Source organism: Diabrotica virgifera, chromosome 2 (assembly GCF_917563875.1).
Source record: "Diabrotica virgifera virgifera chromosome 2, PGI_DIABVI_V3a".
NCBI classification, from domain to species: domain Eukaryota; kingdom Metazoa; phylum Arthropoda; class Insecta; order Coleoptera; family Chrysomelidae; genus Diabrotica; species Diabrotica virgifera.
The window spans coordinates 208,190,149-208,217,502 of record NC_065444.1 but is presented as its reverse complement, the minus strand read 5'-3'; the positions used below and the strand labels follow the sequence as shown (position 1 = coordinate 208,217,502).

The 27,354-nt window shown below is 29.8% G+C and overlaps 1 protein-coding gene across 3 annotated transcripts in view; it reads left to right on the top strand.

Annotated features, from left to right (window-relative positions):
• The window catches only part of LOC126879789 (kinesin-like protein Klp98A), a 193,770-nt gene that overhangs the window by 7,597 nt on the left and 158,819 nt on the right, over nucleotides 1-27,354 (top strand). The window lies entirely within an intron of this gene.

Here is a 27,354-nt window from a genome sequence, read left to right as displayed (position 1 = left end):
CCCCTGTATAGAGCCGTTTTGCAAATTCCATATGCTTAGTGGGAAAATCTTATTCAGCTGTTGCCTTTTATTCCCCCAGTTCATCATACTTTTTACCAAAATATGGCCCATCAACCCAAAAAGACAAATGCAACATAAAGTAAGCCAACGACGTCGACAGAAACTAAAATGGAGGAAAATGTCCAAGAAGAAAATAATGATCTTGATATTTACTCTGACTATGATAATTAATATTTTTTATAATGTTTAATATTAAAATAATGTTTTCTTATTGAGAAATCATCGTTTTCTAAAAAAAAACTAAAGAAAAAATAGAACTAAAGAGGTTTAAGTGACTTTTTTTAAACAAACAAGCATGTAACACCATTATGTAAAACGTAATTAAACACTTAAACACATTATGTGTTTTTTTTCCTTAAAAACCCCATATGAAATATCTTTACAGATTTTACAATAAGCAATTAACTTTAACATTGAATATCTCCAAGCTAACATAACCGCACTTAGATCCTTTTGGTTCTTACTCCTTCAAATGAGCCCTCGAACAAGTTGATTTCGAAAATTTATGCACCAAATATTTTTCAAAATTTATCTTTTAAAATTTTTTCCAAAAAAGTTATTGTTTTTTTTTTAATAACTCCGTTAATTTTTACGATATCAGGTTTGCCTAAAAACCATTTGAAAGTTAATTTTAATGGCTATTAAACCACGTTGAATTTAATCTTTTGAACTGCTTACTTTTTTAAAAATAAAAGGTTAAATCGCCCCGGTTACATGGTTCTCGCAGCAAAATTTAAGCTTTAAACATTTCTATCTCGGTTATTTTTTACCCTACAGAAATAGTAAAAAGGTAAAATATTTGATTCAGAAAAAACTAAAATGTGGATATACATATATCATTTTTTACGTAAGTATATTGAGTATTTTTTGAGTTAAGTATTATCAAAAGAAAATGAAAATTAATTTTAAAAATTCTGATTTTTAAATTTCATCCTTTTTTCAAATGCATTCTAAACCGGTCAAAATTGTTGAAATCATTACTTATGCTAATATAAAGAAATTCTTCTAAGGATTACTATAAATTTTGATTTTTGTGGAAATGGTGTATGTTTTATTTTTCACTTTTTCCTAAAAAGTTCTAAAGGGTTCTCTTATTTTCATCATAACTTACTGAATTGTGATGCTATTAACTTCTACTGGAGCTCATTTGATAGGTACTCCGAAGTACTTTGACAAGTGTTTAGCAAGTATATTTTATAAAATGCATTGTTTTCCCGTTATTTAAACTTGAATACTTAGATTTGATTACTCGTCGAAAAAATATACCTACATTCAATTACCCATAACTCACTTTGAATTAACATTAGTTTAGTTCTTTAAGTGAGAAGTGTATTCAGCTTTTTATTGTCTCCAATTTTGGTAAAAATAACTTTTTTGTAAAAGCTTACAGTTTTCGAGTTATAAATGAAAAACAGCTTTAAAACATGCGTTTTTCATGAAAAAATAAAATCTTTGATCTTTAATAACTCAAAAAGTATTGATTTATATTAATAACTTTATATAACAAATTTGGCTTAGACTCTCTATCGACTTATGGTAATATTTCTTTCACCCCACTTAAAGTGGTAGTTTTCACCACCACGGTAAAAGCGCAAGTTGGCATCATGTCAATTTTGTTTCTTGAGGTATCCTCTTACTACTCACCATTCTTCATGAAAATCGATGGAGGTTCAACGAAATCGGAGATGAAAACCTTCAGTGACTGCACTAAGTGGATTGAAAGATATTTTCCCTAATTTTGACATTGCTTTGTACATTTATTTGTGCTTCCCAGTTGCCAAGGTGTCCGCTGAAAGGTCATTTTCGAAAATGTCAAGAATTAAAAATATTTTCCCATTAAGTATGACGCAAGAACGTGTTAACAAATTGTCGATTTTGTCAAGAACAAAATTCTTTTTTAATCTTTTTTGAAAAGAAGTTTTTTCAATGAAGAATGACAATTTTTTCTATTATAGGTATTTAAACATTGTAGTTTAAATCCATTTTTAGTGTATTCTTATTTAAATAAAACAATTTCCATTTTTTTTTCGCAAAAATGGTAAATGTTTGAAGGGCGGCTACTAGAGAATTTCCTAGGGCGTCAATTGACCTAAACGTGGCCCTGAATATAGGGTGAGGCAGCTAAAGGGCCTATTAGAAATATCTCGAGAACTAAAGGTAAGAGAATTATGAAAATTGGAATATAGTGGTTTTGAGGTATGAACTATTTAATGAAAATATTTTGGTCTCTTTGCTACTTCCGGTTATACCGGAAGTTGATTGTAACTTCGTTTTTTTTAATGGAACGCCCTGTATATTTTTACATTTTTGGATTCTGCTCGATGTCTTTCTTAAAATATGAGGTTTTGTAATATTATATAGGGTAGTTTAAAAGATAATTACGGTTTTTTATAAATTTTGTAGCAAACTTCACACCCTGTAGAATTGTACTGATTTGATATCAAAAACTCCACATATGTGCAAGTGACTTTTAATATAGTCTGTTATTATTGCAAATTAATAATATAGCGAAATTTTTAATTTCAGTATACAGGGTTGGTCAAAACTCGGAATGAGTATTTTCTGAGTTTTCTTAAATGGAACACCCTGTATTTTTGTATTGTAATGAAGTGGCATTTTATAGTACTTTTTTATTTCTTAAGCATTCCCTATGCCTAACTGCTTTAATTTGTAAGTTATTCGTAGTTCTTTAAGCCAAACATTAATTGCAACAAAAATTACGAAAATAAACACATATTAATCTCCACTGACCCTTAATTTATCAATACTGGTAGATATATCAAAATACCTACGTAGTTAAGATTGGTGGTGCATAAAATATTAATGAAAACAAACCATATTCTACCTAGTATGGCTTTGACACTAAACTTGATTAAACATTAGACATTGACTTTTTTTATAGTTCCAGTTGCTTTGTTACCATTACTAATATAAATTTTTGTAATGGAGAACTGATTAGTAAAGTTTTTGTTCTAGGAGAGTATAACAAAAATGTACTACTAGCAATAAGAATTTATCATCTGCAACTCCCTGATAGACGACAACCACGAAAGAAACTTCTCAAAGTTTACTAGAATAGTTTCGACAAACTAGACACTTAGATTACGAGAACGTTCATACTAATAAGCAGATTCTCTTTAATTCATTTAAATCATTTACAATAATTTTTGTTCGATCAGATTTCTCGTAGGTAATCTAAATGTCCAGTTCATTGAAACGGCTCTAGTAAATTTTGAAAAGTTTCTCTTTTTGGTTGTCATCTATCATGGAATTGCTGATGATAAATTCTTATTGCTAGTAGTATCTACATTTTTTTATTTGTTATACTCTCCTAGAACAAAAAAATATCTGAAGCAGTTCCTCATTAGAAAAATTCATATTAGTAATGGTAGCAAAGCAACTGGAACTTTAAAAATAGTAGAATGTTTAAGCAAAACAAATTAATATTTAAGCATATTTAGTGTCAAAGTCATAGCCAACTAGATAAAATTTTGCATATTTTTGTTAATATTAAACACGCCAACAATCTTAACTATAGTCCGTCCGCTATAACTTTTCCCATGCGGTACGATTCATTTTCAATCGAACTAAGTCAAAACAGAAAGTGAAACGTACGCCGATGTATGTAGTATATAGCAGCGGTTCTCAATCTTTTTGTTTCATGTACCACCAAATACTTTTTATTATTTTTGGTACCACCTCACTGAAATACATATCTATATAGGTGATCTAATTAATTATAATAGTGGTGCTGATTTTGGTTGTTTTTGCGTTTTGTGTACCACCTCAAAAAATGAAATGTACCACCAGTGGTACATGTACCACAGATTGAGAACCGCTGGTATATAGTATACAGTATACAGTATACAAAATGTATATACACATCGACGTTCGTTTCAATTTATGTTTTGACTTAATTTGATTGAAAATGAATCGTACCGCATGGGAAAAGTTATAGCGGACGGACTATACGTAAGTATTTTGATATATCAACCAGTATTAATAAATTAAGGGTTAGTCGAGATTAATATGTGTTTATTTTCTAAAAATTACTTATGATTGAATATTTTCACGGCAAACCTAATAAAATTTCACGTATTTTTTGTTACAATTAATGTTTGGCTTATAGACTAAGAGCCGCTATAGGTGAAAATTCTTAATCATTTTAGGCACGACGGGACCCTATAACTTAAATAGTAGAACCTAAAAGAAAACGTTTGAGCACTGTGCCGTCACTTTTCAGTGGCACATGCGTTTACAGTGGCGCATCAAACTTTCCACTTATGGACGGGATACATAAATTAAAAAATACCCTCCCTAATTACCAGAATTTAATTTTTTTCATTTTTTTAAGTTTTATGTGATTAAGACATAAGATTCATCGTAATTTTAACCCACCACCCCCTTCTCCCTGCCCCCACCACCAAAAACTTTATTTTTAGATTTTATTTTTGAAGTTATACTTCTTTAGGCGCGATTGAGATTGAGGGTGAATTTATATTGATCTGCGCGCATGCGTAGGTATTGTATTGTATGGTATTAGTCGTTATACGGGCTCTGATTGGGTGTTGAAATGATCTGTCAATAATAAATAATTGTTCAATATGAAGGTAAACAAATGTATAATATATTAGTTTTATTGTTGTGAGGACAGAAACAAAAAAGTTTATAATTGTAGTGACATTTAAATAGTTTTTAAAAGCAACAGGTACGTAATAATTGTAAATGTATCATAGGTACCTACCTATTTGAACCAACCAAAATACATAGTATGTAATACTTTTATTTACATAATTTGATTACCATCAAAATTTCTATCAATGTTCACCTAATATATTGTTTTCTTACTCTATGTTTTGTTGTATTTTTTCAATTCTAAATCATTTCAATTCAAAATCAAAATAATTTAAATTATTTAGAATGGGAAATAAGCCACAATATTATTAAAAAATGATTTTTATTAACGTTTCGACGCCCAAATCGGGTGCCGTTGTCAAAATACAAAATACTATTAATATAAACAAAAATGTTGTTGCTTAGTAAAAAAATTCTTCTAATAATTTATTTAATTTGACTCATTTATATCGGCAATTCAGATACATATGATACATTTTAAAGTAGAAGACTTTAAAATGATATTGCCAATATTTATGAGTTGCGTTCCTGGGACGACTTTACTGAAAGATAGTTCATTCGATTACATGAAATCAACCCCAACTCAAGAATATCCGTCACAAAAAAATCATAGCATGTGATCTGTCTTTAAAAAGACAACCACATGCAACGGTGACATTAAAATTCTCGCGTTAGAGATCTCATAGTAAATCACGAGGGAAAACCAGGAAAAACCTCGTGATACTATCCCGACATCGTAAGTATTTGGTCTTACATTTAATTTACTCTCAAAATTAATACCAAATTCTGACTTTATTTTTATTAATACTAAATTTTTACTAAATATTATTAAAATTAATACCAAATTTTTCCCTCGTGATTTACTATGAGATCTCTAACGCGAGAATTTTAATGTCACCGTTGCATGTGGTTGTCTTTTTAAAGACAGATCACATGCTATGATTTTTTTTTTGTGACGGATATTCTTGAGTTGGGGTTGATTTTATGTAATCGAATGAACTATCTTTCAGTAAAGTCGTCCCAGGAACGCAACTCATAAATATTGGCAATATCATTTTAAAGTCTTCTACTTTAAAATGTATCATATGTATCTGAATTGCCGATATAAATGAGTCAAATTAAATAAATTATTAGAAGAATTTTTTTACTAAGCAACAACATTTTTGTTTATATTAATAGTATTTTGTATTTTGACAACGGCACCCGATTTGGGCGTCGAAACGTTAATAAAAATCATTTTTTAATAATATTGTGGCTTATTTCCCATTCTAAATAGTTAAAATTGTAAAAATGCCACAAGAAAATAGCTTCAGAACAACAAAATAATTTAATTTAATTCAAAAATGTCAAAAGCTTAATCCGTTTAGTTAGTCGATCTTCGCACATAATGACACATTGCCTCCGTGGCAAAGCGTTTAAGGCGAATGAACCCCAATATACCAACCGCGTTGATAGCTGGTTCGAATCCCAATAAAAACTTTTATTTTTTTATTTTTTTTATACATTTTATGATTGCAAGTATATTTATTATATAATTTTATTTTCAGAAAATACGTATTTAGTTAAAAATTTTTCCGACAATTAATGTTTAGAAATCATTTGTGGCATTTTTAATGTGTTTGTGTGTGTTTTATTCTTTTATTATTTTAATTTTTGGCACTGTTTTAATAAAAATGTTTGAGAAGTAGTAAGTATAAATTAGTTTAATATTTAAATAAAATATAAATAAAAAGTATATTAATTTCGTTTAAATCATATAATAGAAGTATAACTTCTTACGTGCGTACAAAGTACACACGTACAAGTTTTTTTTTTGGTGGGATGCAATCAATTTTAAAATTTCAAAAAATTTGCACGCGTAGTTAAGGCTTTTATAAAACACGTCTATTTTTTATAGACCTGTAGGTTGAGTGTACATAACCTCAAAAAAATTTTAAATTTTTTTTTTGAAAAAAAGTATGTCACTTTTTTTGGGGATAGCTGCAGATCTAATTTTTTCTTAGTCTTGTGTATTTTATCAAACACTATATTTCTAATTTTTTTCAGATTTTTCTGTAACATTGGTCACCTTCAAATATCCAATAAACTGTTTTTTAAGGGGGTTTTGGAGGGTTTGAACGTGTTTGTCTGATTTTAAATATTCTAAAGAACTCAGTTACTTCAAGTTACATATAACCTATAAAAACAAAATTGATTTGATATATTATGAAGTCTATAAAATAGGGAAAATCCCCCAAAACCCCCCAAAAAACAGTTTTTCGGATTTTTGAAGATGGGGAGACTTACGGAAAAATCTGAAAAAAATTAAAAATATAGTGTTTGATAAAACACACAAGATTAAGAAAAAATTAGACCTGCAGCTATTCCTCAAAAGAAGTTATACGCTTTTTTGAAAAAAAAAAAATTTCTTTTAATTTTTTGAGGTGATGTACACTCTACCTATGGGTCTATAAAAAATAGGCATGTTTTATAAAAGCCTCAACTATGCGTGTGAATTTTTTGAAATTTTAAAATTGATTGCATCCCACCGAAAAAAAATAAAAACGAAAAATGAAGTTTTTGATGGTGGGGGCAGGGGGAAGGGGTGGTGGGTTAAAATCACGATGAATCCTATGTGTTAATCACATAGAACTTCAAAAAATAAAAAAAATTTAATTCTGTTAGTAAGTTCTGTTAACTTTTAATTTATTTACCCCGTCCATAAGTGGAAAGTTTGATGCGCCCCTGTCGACGCATGTGCCACTGAAAAGTGACGGCACAGTGTTCAAACGTTTTCTTTTAGGTTCTACTATTAAAGTTATAGGGTCCCATCGTGCCTAAAATGATTAAGAAATTTCACCTGTAGCGGCTCTTAGTCTATTAAAGAACTACGAATAACTTACAAATTAAAGCAGTTAGGTATAGGGAATGCTTAAGAAATAAAAAAGTACTAAAAAATATAATTTCATTACAATACGAAAATACAGGGTGTTCCATTTAAGAAAACTCAGAAAATACTCATTCCGAGTTTCGACCAACCCTGTATACTAAAATTAAACATTTCGCTATATTATTAATTTTTAATAATAATAGACTATATTAAAAATCACTTGAACATAAATGGAGTTTTTTATATCAAATTAGTACAATTCTACAGGGCGTCGAGTTTGCTACAAAATTAATAAAAAACTGTAATTATCTTTTAAACAACCCTGTATAATATTACAAAACCTCATATTTTAGGAAAGAAGACATCGAGCAGAATCCAAAAATGTAAAAATATACAGGGTGTCCCATTTAAAAAAACGAAGTTACAATCAACTTCCTGTATAACCGGAAGTAGCGAAGAGACGAAAATATTTTCATTAAATAGTGCATACCTCAAAACCCCTGTATTACAATTTTCATGATTCTCTTACCTTAAGTTCTCGAGATATTTCTAATAGGCCCTTTATCTGCCTCACCCTGTATAGTGGTCTCATTCTATGAAGTTTTAACATTATGTAAGGTTATGATTTTTAAATAAGAAATTTATTAGGGACTAAATTACAATACATATTATGTGTTTATTGTAATTTATTTGTTAATGGCATCCATTTACAAAAGTCTTAGTCTTAACCCTTCTACTGCTGCATTTTGCTGGAAGACCAAGACGTACCCAGGGCCCTGATTCTAAATCAAATTTCGACACTAAACAAGTCGCTTTCAATATGGCGACGTCGAAATGCGACTGTGCGGGCCTTGTGGATTTTAGTTGAACTAACGAAATGACGTCACGAAATAGCGACTATCGAAATTAATAGCGACTCCAAGGCCCTGATTCTAAATCAAATTTCGACACTAAACAAGTCGCTTTCAATATGGCGACGTCGAAATGCGACTGTGCGAGCCTTGTGGATTTTAGTTGAACTAACGAAATGACGTCACGAAATAGCGACTATCGAAATTAATAGCGACTCCAAAAAAGTGGTTGATATTATAATTTCGATGTCGAAATTATTTGACACGGAGATGAATGAATGGCCAAAAACGAGGTTAGGTTTAGTTTAGATGTGTTTTGTTTATTTCTTGCAAGGAAAACTAAAGCAAAAGGTATTAATATGGCTGGATTTAATTGAACTTTGCTTGTTTTGAGGAATTAGATAGAATAGTATTAAATTAGAAATATAATAATTTTATTGCTGGACATGCTGAAATCAAATCTTAAGATATCCTATATTAGTAATATAGCTGTGCAAAGTCCACAGAAAGTGTGCTAATTTGTTTATAAACAAATTAGCGCTCCGAAATCTTTTTTTTTTAATTATTGCTCTATAACTCCGAAAATTTTAACTTTAAACCAAAACACTCGCATAAAAATTGACAATAATTTAATTCTGCACATTGATAATTTATTCCAATTTCCTTCGACGGAAATTTTCCTCGGAAAATTCGGGTTTTCCAAACAAAATCTTTAATTTTCAACTAAAATTTGAGAGAAGTAATTATTTATCAATAATTAAATAATTTGGTGACAGTGACATAAATCTTTTTTGTTATGAGTGTCTTGAAGATATGAAAATTTGTATGTACAAAGAGGACCGGAATTAAAAGGTATCTAATGGTTCAAAGATTAAAATCCTGTTGTTTATAACTCTGTCGCAAATGCCGGTCAAATTGGACCGGTTATACCTGGAATCACTCCTCGCAATTCAATTTTTTTCTTCGAAAAGGGCACAGAAGCCGTGCCCTTTTCAACAGCGTTAACTTAATTTAATTTAATCTAATATTTTCTGAGGGGTTCTATTTGTTTATAAGCCAAACAATTGTTTCTTTATAACATTCCTGAGACCGCTCAAATGGTCCAATTTCAATCTTGTAAGGTACGTTGAATAGGTATAGTGCTTTTTTATACGAAAATCATAGTTATTCTGGTGTATCATAATCTTTCTGGTTATTATTTCGACCGAAATTTTTTAATTAACATTTTAATTATTGCTAAACTATTGGTTAGATTGTCGCCGGTCTCCTAATATACAGAGAGGGGCTAAATTATGGAATAAATTCATTTCATAAATCCCGAAACAGGTCGATTTTTATTTTTAAATTAAATTTTTTTGGCATATATTTCAAACTAGTGACGTCATCCATCCGAGCGTGATGACGTAATCGATTATTTTTTAAATAGGAATAGGGGTTCGTGTTGTAGCTCATTTACAAAGGCGTTCAATTCTCTATTCAGTATTATAAACATTAATATCATTATTTATACAGGGAGGCCAAAAAAAATTTTGAATTAAATTAATTGACGCAAGAAGAACAATGCATGTAATTTATTTAACTCAAAATACATTCTATTGCTGTCAGAAAATAGAAAAAAATGTTTATTTTGAAAATAAACATTGCTTTTAGCTTAAATTAAATGTTCAAACTGCCAATGGGTAGGAGGGAGGCTGTTTGTGATTTAATTTAAGCGAAAAGAAATGTTTATTTGTGAAATAAACCTTTTTTTCTATTTTCTGACAGCAGTACAATGTATTTTGAGTTAAATAAATTACATACATTCTTCTTTTTGCGGCAATTAATTTTTTTTAAAAATTATTTTTTGGCAACCCTGTATAAATACCTAATGATATTAATGTTTATATTACTGAATAGAGAATTGAACGCCCTTTCAAATGACCTACCACACGACCCCTATTCCCATTAACAAAATTATCGATTACGTCATCACGCTCAGATGGATGACGTCACTAGTATGAAATATATGCCAAAACATTGTAATTTAAAAATAAAAATCGAACTCTATCGGGATTTTGCTAAAAAATCGTCCGTTTTAAAGAAATTAATTTATTCCATAATTTAGCCCCTCTGTATAATCTACTATAATAAATCTTTCATGTCATGAATTATTAAATTATTGATAAATAATTAGGTGCTTCCCTAAAATTTTAATTGAAAATTGCAGATTTTTTGGGAAACCTCGGATTTTCTGAGTAAAATTTTTGTTGAAGGAAATCGGAAAAAAAATAACTTTGTGCAGAACTAAATTACGGTGAATTTTTATTTGAGTGTTTTTGGCTCAAAGGAAAAATCTTAGGAGTTACAGAGCATGCACTAATTGAAAAAAAAAGAAGATTTAGGAGTTCTAATTTGTTTATAAATAAAATAACACACTTTCTGCGGACTTGTCATACCCCATATTATTACTAATATATGCAATCTTAAGATTCGATTTTAGCAATAAAATAGCTGGTAAATAATTTTTCCCAAAAATGGCATTTTTTCGATAATTTTCCCAGACTATCAACAAATTCCAATAAATCGGAGCGCCAACCCAAATTCTGAGCAATGTCAACATGATAAGGTTAATATCCCCAGTTGTAACTAATATCGAAATGAATAAGAATCGCTATACTCTGCGGCTGTCATGGCGGTGTCGAAATGAAATTGCGACTGTCGAAATGAATTAGAATCAGGGCCCAGAAGCAGCATTTTTTAATGCCCAACACCTTACTATCATCCATACTAATCTATTTATTTATTTTCAACGGGCTGCTGCCCAATAGGATTACAAGTATATAATATATTCTAATATACATACTATCGACACCCCCATCGAACAAGGTTGTAACTCAAGTTACATCTATTTTCAGATTTGAACACAGGCGAATTCAGCAAAAAATTGAGCACACGTCAATATAAACGACATAGTTTAATTCTCAATAGTTTGGCTAATACTCCATAGAAAAAAGTTGTATTTTAACGTGTGCCATTCTAGCGTAAAGAGGGCAGTAACACTGGATACTCCCTATGTCAAATATTTACTTTCTTTATACTTGACGATTAACAAGGTTGTTAATGAGTTACAACTTTGTTGTACGTATGTTTAATTTATTAACTATTTAAACATATGGTGTATCTCATAAGTCAATTTATCGAAATGAAAATAAAAAAAAGGATTTAAAGACTTTTTTCCATTTTGATAGTTGCGGTGGACAAAATAAATATAGAATAATTTTTGCTACATACTTCTATATAGTGAAACAGTGTATATTAACATTACACATGTATTTTTCGAAATAGCACATTCACAAAACGAGGGTGATTCAATGCATGCCCTTATAGAAAAACGGAAAAAACATTAAGTCGTATATGCTCCAGACCAATGGATAACCATGATACGATATGCCAAAGCATCGGGCAAGCCTAAATCCGTAACTGAATTAAATCAGAACCAAATTCTAAATTTAAACCTATTTAAGGACACACATGTTAATTTTGAAGTAGATATTAATAGTAAAAGACTAAAGTAATCAAGTAAAATGGTCTAGAATAAAATATTTACAGATACGCAATAAAAATGCGAAAAATTTGAGATATTTTATACCATGATTTTTTCATAGTGATAGAATATTATTGTTATTGTAAAATTTATAATTTCCAATTAAAATTGTGAAAACTGTTAGTTTTTTTTTGAAAAATGGCTTTGGCAGAGCCAATTAGCCAGACTTGTTTGTGATTGATTGCAGATTCATAGTCATAAATTTCTTATTTCATAACATAAGTACATACTACAATATTATTTTAGATACATAGGTACATTGTGTTGCTTTTTTTTATTTTGTTTTTTTTTTTAATATTTTACTGTTTTTTTAATATATATTTTAATTTGTGATTAAACACTTTTTTTACTTTCTTTTTTTATTTTTCTTTTCTTTTTTATTTTTGTTTCATTTTTTTTTTATTTTTTTTTATTTTATTTTTTTTTTGTATTATTTTACTATGTGTTTTTTATATATCTTTTTTTTTTAATTTTTTCAAACCACATTAACAAATTATGCCTAGTTAGTAGGTATATATTACATTTACAACTTATATTTACATAATTTAACATGTTTATAAATGAGATGAAGAATTTCCATATCATTTGTAAATATTAAAGTATTAGGATTTATTGGGAAAAAACATTTTAAATTTTTTAATTCCTTATAAAGGTCCTTATAAACTGTTAGTTGATATTTTGTTAAAATATCCCTTAAAACTCATTTTCTCCTAGTAGTCCAGGGTAATAAGGTTTTTTCCATGACACTCGAGCAGCCAGGGTACTGAAGCATTTTTTCGACAGGTAATACCTATAAGAGCAAATTGTAACTATTTCCTGCGTAGGCTCTGGCGGCCATTTTATTTATAAACAATTAAGTGTCAAAAAATGGCATTTTCCCCTTTTTTTCAAATCAATGGAAAACAGTGAAACTTATGGTTTTTTTTAGTACAAATATCTTTGAGATTATGGAAAAAGCTTTAAAATGACGTATTACAAAGTTTGATATACTCATTTATTGTTAATATAATTGCGAAAAAAGTAGGAATTGCAAAAAAAATAATTTCGTTATCTATTGTAAAAATTAGTGTACAGCTTTGAAATTTTTGTCATATAAGTGTTCTTTGGTACTTAATATGTGATAAAAATTTCAAAGCGATTCATTGAATTGTTTAAATTTTATTCAAATTGTTTATCCCAGAGAGCATTTTTTTTTGCAATAACATAAGTCAGAAAAAAATGACGTTAGAACCATTCCACAGGTGTGAAATGAAAGAGCATGAGTTATATTTTCAATTTTGTTTAAAAAAAAGCGAATAAAAAATGTATTTATTAGTAATAAATAATTATGCAAAAGTATCGTAAATCTTTCTTTATAAACTTTTTATTTTGTTATATAAGAAATTATATATATTTATTACAATTTTTTATCAATTATAATATAAATAACATTACTTGGTAGTTGTGCACTTAAAACAGGGTAAAAAAGTTCATTTTTTTTTTTTGGACAAAGTTATTCAAAAAGTTTATAAGGAAAGATTTACGATACTTTTGCATAATAATTATTTATTACTAATAAATGCATTTTTTATTCGCTTTTTTTAAACCAAGTTGAAAATATAGCTCATGATCATCGATTTGCCACCTGTTGAATGGTTCTAACGTAATTTTTTTCTGACTTATGTTATTGCAAAAAAAATGCTCTCTGAGATAAACAATTGGAATAAAATTTAAACAATTGAATGAATCGCTTTGAAATTTTTATCACATATTAAGCACCAAAGAACCCTCATTTGACAAAAATGAGTTTAAACCTGTACACTAATTTTTACAACAGTTATTGCGAAAACAATTTTTTTGCCAATCTTTTTTGGACCTTTTTCGCAATTATATTAACAATAAATGAGTATATCAAACTTTGTAGTACGTCATTTTAAAGGTTTTTCTATAATCTCAAAGATATTTGTACTAAAAAAATAATAAGTTTCACTGTTTTCCATTGATTTGAAAAAAAAGGAAAAATGCCATTTTTTGACAGTTAATTGTTTATAAATAGAAATGGCCGCCAGATCCTACGCAGGAAATAGTTACAATTTGTTCCTATAGGTATTACTTGTCGAAAAAACGCTTCAGTACCCTGGCTGCTGAAGTGTCACGAACAGGGTATATTTTTGTCTTATTACCCTGGCCTATAAACTATACTGCAAATAACTCAAAACATACAACCTTTTAATAGTTAAACGGGAAAAAGAATTAACACAGAGAGTGTAAAATGGTTGTTAGGCGACTTACAACCTTTTTCTACGAATACTCATGTTTAATCTCAAGGTATATCTCAATCAAACTCAAGATTTTCAATAGTTATTAAAATTACAAAACATACATCTCACAGTAATCCCTTATTATGATATAAATATCATATCACATTAGTGTAAAAGAGTCTAATCATTTCGCTACAAATTTTTAAAAAGTCATGTTTTCGTTTTTTGCCTCTCCTGTAAAATCCCTAAAACTGAGTTACAACCTTGTTCGATGGGGGTGTCGTTATGTGTCATAGTTAAAATACAATAAAATAGTAATAATAAAACAATAATTCAATAAAATATAAATATCACAAAATTAATCACGTAATTCAGATTTACATAAATATCACAATAATGACTATCTATTCCACAACTACTCAAACAAACATACGCCTGAGGCCTGAAACGAATTCAGACTTCAGTGCAAAGAAATCTAGATCAGGGTGAATATTTTCCCATCTTGGTGCTCGAGATAAATAGTTGTTATAAGCATAGTTGGTTCTGTGAATAGCAACATAGAATGTTTGGTTTAATTGAGTTCTGAGGAGAGGTACATGGAGACCAACCTGCTCAATAGACCGATCAAATAAAATTACAATACATGTAAATCAAAATGTAATTCCGTACAGGTTGGAATAATTTTTTTATCAAAGTTTAGGTCCAAACAAAAGATATTTTCAAGAAAGTATATGATTCATATGAGGGGATCATTGTTTAAATAATTAAAAATTGGTAATTTTTGCACAAAATTTACTTTTTCAACTGCTGCGGTAATTCTTGTTTTTATTAAGGATATTACTATTTTTTTCTGCAAAGATGAAGAAACAGTCTTTTATATGAGACTTGCTAAATTAAATTTGACCCATAATTTATTTAAATAATTGTAAATCATTATTGAAAAACAAATTTCAAAAAAAATATTATTTGCAATATAAATAAGCACTATAAAATATTTTGTTTTGCATAAAAAGTTGCGCTATATCACAATAAATTGACAAAAAAATTGGTTGATAAATATTGAGTAGTTTATGAGATATTTAATTTGTTTATAAAAAATTACAATTTTTTCAATTGCAAAAACGCGGTTGTTGCCTGTAGAGTATAGAAGTTTTTAAGTTCTCATTTGTTTAGTTTTTATGTATATTTTCGATAAATGTATTGACAAATCAAAATTTCAATTAATCACCCCTCCATAATGGCGTTTAAAAATTGGTATAATTTGTTTTTAACTTATTTTTTTAATAACATCGCCGGGATTAAACATTTTTAAATTATTTTTCAATATTTGTATTCTAGGTAACTTTTGACATACCCAAAAAAAAATAAAAAATTTCTAGAAGCATTTTTGGCCGATATAGCTTTTCCCAGTTTAAGAATTCATAATTTGTTTATTTATCAATATTGACATTTAAAAGTACGTGAGTATATCTATTAACCTTAATACTTAACAATGTCATTTATAAACATAATTAAAGTTGTAGAATGTTTTAAAAAATGAAGATATTCGTAGCACCTTAAATGAAAAATTTTTGTCTGAAAATTGGCGGAGGAGTAGTTTCCAATATCTCCGTTAATATTGGGCCAATTTCAATATTTTATATTAATTTGCGATAGCATATAAAAATAATAACATCTGCACGACCGTTTTTGCCATAAATAATCATTATCTATGTAGTTATAAACAATTTTTTTTCCAAAAAAATTTTTTGTCTAGTATTGTAATAAATAAAATTTAACTATTTCGTTAAAGAATCACAAAAACTTTGTTGTTTGTACAAATCATTGGCAAAATCTCGCAAAAATAATGTGAAATCCTACAAAATTAAATATATAAAAATAATGGAGGACAACCTCTATCTAAATATATTATGTATATAAGTTAATAAAAATTAACAAATATATACACAATTCTTAGTGTATTATCTAACTGTTAAAAAGATTATAAAATTAATTGTAAAATACATATATATTTTAATACAAAGTACAAAAAAAGCATTTAACAAATTTTAATGCTAATTCAGTATTTTTTTTATAAAAATCTTTTGTGTCAACTTTTATTTATAACATCTAGAGAAAAAAAAATTGTTTATAACAAATTGACGAATATTTATTGTTAAAAACTACTACTGTACTACCATAAACTAAAAAGAAACATTGAAATTGGTCCATTATTAAAGAAGATATTGCAAAGACTACTGCACCGCTCTTCATGCAAAAAGTTTTCAGTTAAGGTCGCTACGAAAATCATTATTTTTTAAAATATTCTTAAATTTTAACTCTACGTGTAAATGACATTGTCAAGTAGTAGGGTTGATAGATGTACTCACGCACTTTAAAATGTTAATATTGATAAATAGACAAATTATGAATTTTTAAACTTGGAACAGCTATCTCGGCAAAAAATGGATCTAGAAATTTTTTTTCAAATAATTTCAAAATTTTTAATCCCGGTGATGTTAGTAAAAAAACAAGTTTTAAACAAATTACATCAATTTTCAAACGCCATTTTGAAGGGGTGTTTCATTAAAATTTTAGTTTATCAATACACTTGTCGAAAATACACATAAAAGCAAACAAAATGAGACCTTTAAAACTTGTATACTCTATCGGCAACAACCGCGTTTTTGCAATTGAAAAAATGGTAATTTTTTATAAACAAATTAAATATCTCATAAACTACTCAATATTTATCAACCAATTTTTTTGTCAATTTATAGTGATATCATAGCGCAACTTTTTCTGCAAAACAAAATATTTTATACTGCTTATTTATATTGCAAATAATATTTTTTTGGAAATTTGTTTTTTAATTTTGATTTAGAATTATTTAAATAAATTAAGGGGCAAATTTAATTTAGTAAGTCTCATATAAAAGACTGTTTCTTCATCTTTGCAGAAAAAAATTGTAAAATCCTTAATAAAAACAAGCATTGCCGCAGCAGTTAAAAAAGTAAATTTTTTGCAAAAATTACCAATTTTTAATTATTTAAACAATGATCCCCTCATATGAATTATATACTTTCTTGAAAATATCTTTTGTTCTGACCTAAACTTTAAGAAAAAATTTATTCCAACCTGTACGGAATTACATTTTGGTTTTATTTTATTTTATTGGGCTACAAGTGTTGAATTAATTATGCCATAAAGCATCCTTGTAGCGTTAATTACTTGTCTGTCACGCAATGAGAGAATACCAAATTGGATTTCAATGGGTGAGTTTTTAGTGCGACATTGGTTGCTAATTAAATTATGATACCTACAGAATATCCAAAAAAGTTATGTAGAAAAAATGTAAGCTACATAACTTATTCGCTGCCCGCTTTAAACGTTGTTTCCAAAACTCAAATCGAACTGATCACCCTTTCTATTACCGTATACAAACTTACTTATCAAAAATAGGTATTCATTTTCCTAAACATTGTAAATCAATGTTTTTAATAAGTTTTCTGCTAATAACTCCAAAAGTTTTCGTTTTATAAAAACAACTTTACTTAACAAAAATGTACCTTTTGAAAAAATAAACAAACCCGTTTTTTTAATTTTCTAAGACCAATAGTAAACGAGCTATACTTTATTATATGTTGGCTCTTCTTCGTCAAATGCTAAATATTGTAGTTTCAAAGTCAAAAGACGGGAAAACTATTCATTTTTCGAGGACAACTTGTTCAAACTAATTTAAAGTACTTCAAAATATCTATCTCCAGAAATAAAAAAAGTCTAGCTCAAAAATTAAGTGTCTTATAATGAAAAGAATGTCAGTCCCCATTTTTTTCAGCGAAAAATTGATCGCAATCAACCCCCTAATCACCACCCTAATTAAAATTAGTCATTAACCTTATTTGGTCTTTTTTATTTATGTATTATTAATAGGTTGTAGAAGTTTGACCGGCTTAGAATGTTTAGTTTTTAAAAAAATGGAGTTAAAAGCGAATAACGAATTTTTGTAGTTTGGTAAAAACTGCCATTTTCTTCAGAGTAGAAAGATTAGCATCAGAGAGACGAAAAAATATTTTAATATAAAATTGTAGGTTATTTAATTCCCAAGAACTTGGTTTGAAAAAAATTTTTCTACGGCAAAAATTGAGTGAATCGTAAATGAGTATATCAAAAAACATTGATTTTTTCTATACAAAACTAACACTTTCGATAGCGAATAAATCGAAAACTATTAATTTTATCGAAAAATGTATAGAACATGTTTTGCTTAGAATCAATGTTTTTATCAACTTTTGCGGTCGAAATATAATAAAAAATTTCGACCTCCCGAGATGGGGTGGCAACCACCCCCATGGTAAAGCGCCTTTCGGAATCATATAGATTTTAATCCTTGGACTATCCACTACTTATTCTCGAATTTTCAAGCAAATCGATCCATTCTGTAAAAATTGCGAGGTGAAAAGCTTCGGTTCCTGGCCTAAGAGGAAATCTTATCTGTTTAAACTGATCAGAATCATCATATAATTTATACTAGAGATTTTATTTAGGACAAACTAGATCTGCTTGTACCTTCCTGGATTTTATTTTATCTTACCTCCAAAGAAACACAATATTTAATCTGATTTTAAACATTATTGGTGATCAACAATCCCTATCAATGAAAACATTTAATCAATACGTTGGCAAATAGGTATTCTTGTAGGTAATTTATTTATTTGTCATTAAAATGTAATCATGGTAGTTAATTTAATCAGATTATACCAGGAAATTGGTTCTATTTTTACAATAATTTGATTTATAGGATAAAAATAACCTATTGTTGAAGATTTTAAATAAATAACAAAACTCTACGAAATATCTTTTTAAATTATTTAAAGAAATATGTAGAATAAATATTGAAAATTAGGCATCTTACAAATGCCCCAATTTTAACCCCCAAAGTGATATTGAACAAAAAAATCATTACATGTAGAATTCGGCATATTATCCAGGACTGCAGATTATCACCGCTTACTTTTTTTTCTTTACATTACGTATCAATCACGCAGGGTTATTAGCGTATATGGATTGTATTACAAAATTATAAATTAAATATAGGGAATTATAAAAAGCTCTAAATACAAAGTAAAGTAAACTACTATATTTTTGGTAAGAGGTTGCAGTCTTTGAGGAATGTGAAGATGGTTTTTGTATCACTGTCTTTTCCGAGTGCACTATGTAATGTTGGTGGTATGTTGTATATTTTTCGTTGCACTCTCTAGGGTAAGAACACAGCAAGTAAGTCGAGGTGGATGTGTAGGTCGCGGTAGATGCCACTAGTTAGTTAAGTCGCGGTCGATGTCGACAGCACATAGCAAGGAGGTCACCTGCGCTGTCAGTCGAGCTAGAACCACTATCAAGTGAAGTAGTTTAATGAAATTTGAATGACAAAAAGACTGCTTTTGCGATGTTGTGTCAGTCAAGTTATGATAGTGATGAAATGCCAGCTGTAAATAATCAGATCCTCCTTCATATTTCAAAAATTTACTGAATTTAATTACTTTAGAAATTCAAAAATAAACTAAATGCAAAAAAGGGATTCTATAAAAAGTATCAACTCAGATAACGCAGGTAATAACAACTTGGCTTCTAACAACGAATCAATCACAGGAAAGCATCCTTGTAGGCCTCGCAGTAGACATCCATGTAAAACAAACTCAAAAGCATCGATGTAAACCTCCTGGATGGCATCGCGCTAAACCTCCACCGCGACTTACCTGCTCTGTTCGCTTCCATTCATTACAATGTGTTTGTTTTACATGGATGTCGACATCGACCGCGACCGACAGCTACACCTCGACCGCGACTCACTTGTTCTGTGCTTACCCTTATACTTCGGACACTGCAACAAACAATGCTTTACGGTAAGGACACTTCTACACAAATCACACACAGGTTGATCGGCACGTTCGTTGGAGTATGTAGTCATGGGTTAATCGAGTATGGCCAATCCGGAGACGAGTGAAGATTACTTGCTCTCTTCTGTTTTTGAATTGTGGAATTTGATTGTGGTTAATGTCAACTTCGTATAGCTTGGTTGATGAGTCCCTCCATATGTATCCTGCAATCCTGCCATATTTTAAAAGTATTTTCTTTGAAATATGCTTTCAGGTCGGTGTGTAGGGTTTTCATGTTCTCTTCTGCGTTTGGGTTATTATGTGCATTCTTTGCTATTTTGTCTACAACCTCGTTACCTTCGATTCCAGTATGAAATGGTATAAAATTAACTTTAATATTCATATTTTCTGCATATTTCAGTTCCTTTTTAATGAAAAGTAGTAGTGGATGATCAGAATAGAGTTGTTTTAATGCCAATGTTGAGCTGAGAGAATTTGTAATAATGATGTTTCTTTTATTATTTTTGTTAACTATCAGAGCCAATGCTTTTAGAATAGCAAACAGTTCAGCGGAGAACGTTGTTGTATATGAAGGCAATTTATAAGCTGCTGTGTAATCTGACGAGTAGATTGCTGCGCCAGTTCCGTCTTATTCCTGCAGGCGTTTCTGATTTGTTTAGTCGCAATAAGCTGGTATCAGAAGAGGGATGGCGAATTGTACAATGAGGAGGGGTTTGGATTGCGGAAATATCGTAGGTGTCTGGAAAATGAATACCTATTTTTGATAAGTAAGTTTGTATGCGGTAATAGAAAGGGTGATCAGTTCGATTTGAGTTTTGGAAACAACTTTTAAAGCGGTCAGCGAATAAGTTATGTAGCTTACATTTTTTCTACATAACTTTTTTGGATATTCTGTAGGTATCATAATTTAATTAGCAACCAATGTCGCACTAAAAACTCACCCTGTATATTAAATTGATGTATCATGTCCTATAAGTTTTTTTGGAAATAATTCACAACATAGTTTACAAAAAGTGCAAAGAGGGTATAGATGATGACCATGCAAAAATATCGAGATCAACAAAAAGATTAAACCCCATAGGTATGCCAGAATGGGAAGAATATTACAAATCGCTATTGACAGAAGCAAGACCACATTGCAAAATAAATTACAGAGACTTCAGAACAGATCCAATAGACAAATACGAAGTACAGCCAATCAGTGTGGACGAGGTAAGACGAATCTTAAGGGAAATGCAAAAAACGAGAAAGCCACAGGATCTGGAAACAACCCTACTGAATTAATAAAACTCGGACCGTCAATACTAATATAATTGGTGGCAGAAATCTTTAATAAATGTCAAATCAAACATGAAAATATTCCAGGAGATTGTAGTTTGGCGCTGAGCGCATAAACTCTGTGCACAGAATAGGAGACAGAAAGAAATGTAAAAATGAGAAAGGTATAAGCGGTATTCATTTGGGAGGTTGTACGGTTGATTGATAAAATTACAAATCGAAAACCAATATGAGAAAATAGAAGATCAGAGTGAATTCCGTGCAGGCACATCTTGTGTTGTTAATATATTTGTAGTTCAACAAAATATAGAGAAAATAACAGCCATAAATTTACCGACTCATTTAGTGTTCGTTGACTTAGACTTTAGAGAAGGCCTATGATACAGTACCCTTAAAAATATTGTTTGAAATATTGACGAAGGCAGGCCTAAGTAATGCAAACATCAATTTTATAGCGAACATGTACATACATAAATACAAAAAATGGAAAATAAAATTTCAGACGCATTTCCTATCACAAAAGGCTTAAGACAAGGACGTTCTTTATCCTCAACTCTATTCAAAATCTATATTCAGGTAGCATTAAACAAGTGGAGCAGAAAATGCACAGGAATGGGAATAGAACTTGGAAACAAGTACATATCAAATCGTTTCTTCGCAAGTGATTATGGCAAACGATGAGGAAGATATGGATTCATATGATTCGAAAGTTAACCGAAGAATACGAAAATTGGGGACTCACAATCAATAAAACAAACCAGAATATCTTAGAATAAAGGACGAAAAAAGAGACCTCTCGATTAGAGATATTAAAAAATTCGAATAATTTAAATACCTAATGACAGTGATAGCGAAGGAAGGAACATAGAAACGGGACATCCAGCCAAAATATGCCGTTTTGCACCTACCCAGTCCTATAGCTGGCGTATGGGTGGTCAAAAGTAGAGCTCCATTTTCCCGGGAATTCTCGGGAATCGGGAAATTTAAAAATAAAAAGAAGACATTATTTTTGTTTTAATTTTTTAATGTAATTAGTATAAAAACGTATAAATTTTATTACAAATTAAAAATGTCTAGAAAAATTAAAAATTTTAAAGGAAATTTAAAAATAAAAAAATTATTTTGTGTTTAATCTGAATTTTCGTTGTTGTTGTTACTGAAATATGTTTTAAAAAACATAAATTGTTGGGTGTTTGATCTTTCAGGCTGGCTCTTTTATTGTACAGAAATTTGTTGAAATTGAAAACACACTTTCTGTTGATTAGTGCAGTCACTGAAGGTTTTCACCTCCGATTTCGTTGAACCTTCATCGATTTTCATTACAATTGGTGAGTAGTTAGAGGATACCTCAAGAAACTAAGATGACATAACGCCAACTTGCGCTTTTACCCTGAGGGTGGATGCCACCCCTTCTCGGGGGTGAAATTTTTTTCTAAGTAATACCATAAGTCGATAGAGGGACAAATTCTAAGCAAAATTTGTTATATAAAGTTAAAATATAAATAAATACTTTTTGAGTTATGAAAGACCAAAGATTTTATTTTTTCGTAAAAAAATGCATGTTTTAAAGCTGTTTTTCACTTATAACTCAAAAACTATAAGCTTTTACAAAAAATTATTTTTACCACAATCGAACATAATAAAAAATTGAATACATTCCCCGCTTAAAGAACTGAACTAATGTTAATTCAAAGTGAGTTATGGGTAATTGAATATATATTTTTTTCGACTAGTACTCAAATCTAAGTATCCAAGCTTAAATAACGGGAAAACGATGCTTTTTATAAAATATGCCTTCTAAACACTTGTCAAAGTACTTTGAAATACCTATTAAATGAGCTCCAGAAGAAGTTAATGGCATCAAAGTTAAGCAAGTTATGATGAAAATACGAGAACCCTTTCGAATTTTTTAGGAAAAAGTGAAAAATAAAACATGCCATTTCCACAAAAATTATAATTTGTAGTAATCCTTACAAAAATTTCTTTATATTAGCATAAGTAACTATTTCAACAATTTTGACCGGTTTAGAATGCATATTTTTGAAAAAAGATGTAATTTAAAAAAAAATCAGAATTTTTAAAATTATCGTAATTTTCATATTCTTTTGATAATAACTCCAAAAATACTCAATATAGGTAAAAATGATATATAACCAAATTGTAGTTTTTTATGTATAAAATATTTTACCTTTTTTACTATTTCTATAGGGTAAAAAATAACCAAGATAGAAACGTTTAAAGCTTAAATTTTGCTGCGAGAACCATGTAACCGGGGCCATTTAATCTTTTATTTTTAAAAAAGTAAGGAGTTTAAAAGAAAAAAATTCAACGTGGTGTAATACTCGTAGCCCTTGGAATTAGCTTTCAAATAGTTTTTTGGTGAACCTGATATCTTAAGAATTAACGGAGTTATTAAAAAAATAACATTTTTTGGAAAAAATTTTAAAAGATAAGTTTTTAAAATTTTTGGAGCATAAATTTTAATGCTATTGACTCGTTCGGGAGCTCATTTGATAGATATTTCTAAGTACTGCGGGAAATGTTTAATAAGTTTATGTTATAAAATGCATCGTTTTCCCGTTATTTAAGCTTGAGTACTTATATTTTGGTACTCGCCGAAAAAAAATAAACATCCAATTACCTATAACTCACTTACACTTTAAGTTACCGTTAAAAGGTTTTTCTAGTAAGGAGCTTATTTCATTTTCTATTAGCTTCAATTTTGGTATCTAATAATAACTTTTTTGTAAAAACTTATAGTTTTTGAGTACTTTGTGAAAAACCAGTTAAAAACATGCATTTTTCTCACGAAAAAAATCGTTGATCTTTAATAACTCAAAAAGTTTTGATTTATTTTAATAAATTTATATAACAAATTTTGCTTAGAATTTTTCCCTCTATCGAATTATGGGATTATTCTTAATAAAATAATTTTCACCCTCGACAAGGGGTGGCATACACCCCAGGGTAAAAGCGCAAGTTGACACCATGTCACCTTCGTTCCTTGAAATATCATCTAACCACTCACCAATTTTCATGCAAATCGATGGAGGTTCAACGAAATTGGAGCTAATAGCTCATATCCACCTTCAGTAACTGCGTTAGATGTAGGTCTGATCACGGTTCTCTGTGTACCGTGGGTCTGATGCTTTTTAGTGTAGTGAGCAATTTTTTTAAACGTCCGGTCAGCTGATTTGCACCAATATAATAACGTATTCAATTTCCTTTGTACTAATAATTCTTCATAAACATAATTTTCATTCAAAATAAATATTTATGTTATAATTCTGGATCCTGGATGCTTCCAAATGAATCAGATCTTTGCATAAACAAAGGAATGTTTATGCTGACGGATATGATATATTCTGATTTAACGCCAAAATTGGAAGGTTCAAAATATAATTGAAAAATAAATATTTTAAGTGGAATAATTTAAAATGATTATTAAGCAGACAGAGATAATAATTGTACATATCAGAATCATTTATTCGTTGTGAGTTAGTAATATCTCCGCTCATAATTTAAAATAAAATATTTTAAAAAATCCCGGTAAAGTAAGAATTCCCGGGAATCGGGATTTCCATTTTTTACTGATTTCCCGGGAATGGAGCTCTAGTCAAAAGTCACAAACTACACCGGTTCTGAATGGACCCCAACCACTTCTTGAAACAGAAAAAAAAATTCAGATCGGTGTAACTTTTCCACACACATACAGACGGACCGAAATATCAATAGACGTGAGCATACTTTCTTTGTCTCCTTTATAGTCAAATTTTTTAACAAATCTCTTACGAATTTTATGTATAGTGTCCACTTTTTTCAGTTATAAAATAATAAAATTCATAAGAGATTTGTTGAAAAATTGTACTATAAAGGAGGCAAAGAAAGTATGCTTATGTCTATTCCTATTCCAGTCGGACTGTACCCACAAATATTTGTAAATAGAAATTGAGTCAAATTTCTGAGCTCGGTAAGTTTTGAATGGTAGGGGAGAGTTGGACAAAACCGGGTACCACTCCAAAAACCGTCTGTATCTTTTGCTATGTGAGAGTAGCAAATGTTTGCTGCAGATTGAATTATTCTCAAATGACTTAAGTTGGATATGCCAATGTCAATTTTTAAAAATATTCTTAGATCTTTAATTTTTTTTATTTTTATGAAAATATTGCAAAATACCCGGTTTTGTCCAACTGGTATGATAAAACCGGGTAGTAACTTAATTACCATGTAAAAAGACTAATGGGCAGAAAATAAAATACTTATTTATTAAAAGTATGTGAACAAAAATCTAAAATCTATGAACAGAAGTCACAAATAAAAACTTCATCTACATCATCATAGGCACTACAGGCGTCATAAGCCCATTTGGTGCAAGACACACATTTTATCCAGCCTTCCTTCGCATTATAATTTGAAAATAGTTAATTGTAATATAGACAGGCATCGTCATTATTATCTTCTTCAAACTCTCCAAAATGTTGTTTTTGGTGCAGCCCTTTTTACCACGTTTTTTCTTTTTTTTTGTCCAGTTCATTTAGTTCTAATTTTTTTACGACTGGAGATTTTTTTTATTTTTCATACTAGCTTTCTTACTAGCTTCTTCAACAGAAGAAGCCACATGTTGTAGTTAACTAAAAGCAAAAAAACCACTGCAGAAACTGGAAGTAACAACAGGTCTGATAAAATCGGGTACCCGGTTTTGTCGATTTTCGGACTACCCGGTTTTGTCAAACTCGTAAACAAGACATTAAATGTTATTTAAATTTTTAAGTTATGAAATTATATTCAAAATTGTTGGCCAAATTAAGGGTAATATACTAGGTTACATGTATTGAATTTTGAAATGGCCATTAGTTATTCATTAGAGGAGAAAACAGCTAGAAACCTTAAAAATCGAGTTTCCTGCATCAAAAAACAGGTGAGGTCTTACTGCTCCGGCACAGATTACTCAAATGAGGTAGAAATGAATACACACGACTGTTGGTGGTAAAGGGACACTAATTTTAACATTGTCTAATATATAGCAGCAGACAGTTAGAAGAATTAAGGGGTACCCGGTTTTATCAACCTACCCGGTTTTGTCCAACTCTCCCCTATACCCGATTTTCAAAATTGACATGCGTTGGAAAGGTAATGATCAATACTAGGAAAAACCGCAAAAGTCGGACTTAAATTTTCGAAATTTTTGAGAGTTTTGGAGACGAGAACGAAAAACAGGTCCCAAATGGGTAGGGTCGTAAAACCCACACCTTTGGACCAAAATGGATGGTCGATATACAAGGTGTCCCAAAAGTAGTGGAACGGTCGAATATTTCGTGAACTAAACATCTGATCGAAAAACTGAAAAATACGTGTTCAATCATTTTCAAAAATCTATCCAATGACACCAAACAAAAACCCCGACTACACCCCCTGGAGGTGGGGTGGGGGGTAACTTTAAAATCTTAAATATAAACCCCCAGTTTTTTTGCAGATTTTAATTCGTTACGTAAAAGTAAGCAACTTTTATTCAAGACATTTTTTCGAATTGTGGATAGATGGCGCTATAATTGGGAAAAACGATTTATCCTGATACCATAGGTAAATTATAGAAACGGTCTAATATCTCACGAAATACACTTCCAAATGAGAAACTAAATAACAGATTTTTAATCTTTTTCTAAAACCTTTCGAATCAGACCAAACGTGACCCTCCAACCCACCCCCTGGGGGTGGGGTGGGGGTAACTTTAAAATCTTAAATGGAAACCCCCACCTTTTATTACAGATTCGGATACGTCACGAAAAATTAAGCAACATTTATTCGAAACATTGTTTAGAATTGTTAATAGATGGCGCTTTAATTGGAAAAACACGATTTACTAGCGCCATCTATTAGAAATTTTAAAAAATGTTTCGAATAAATGTTGCTTAATTTTTTATGGCGAATCCTAATCTGCAATAAAAAGTGGGGGTTGCTATTT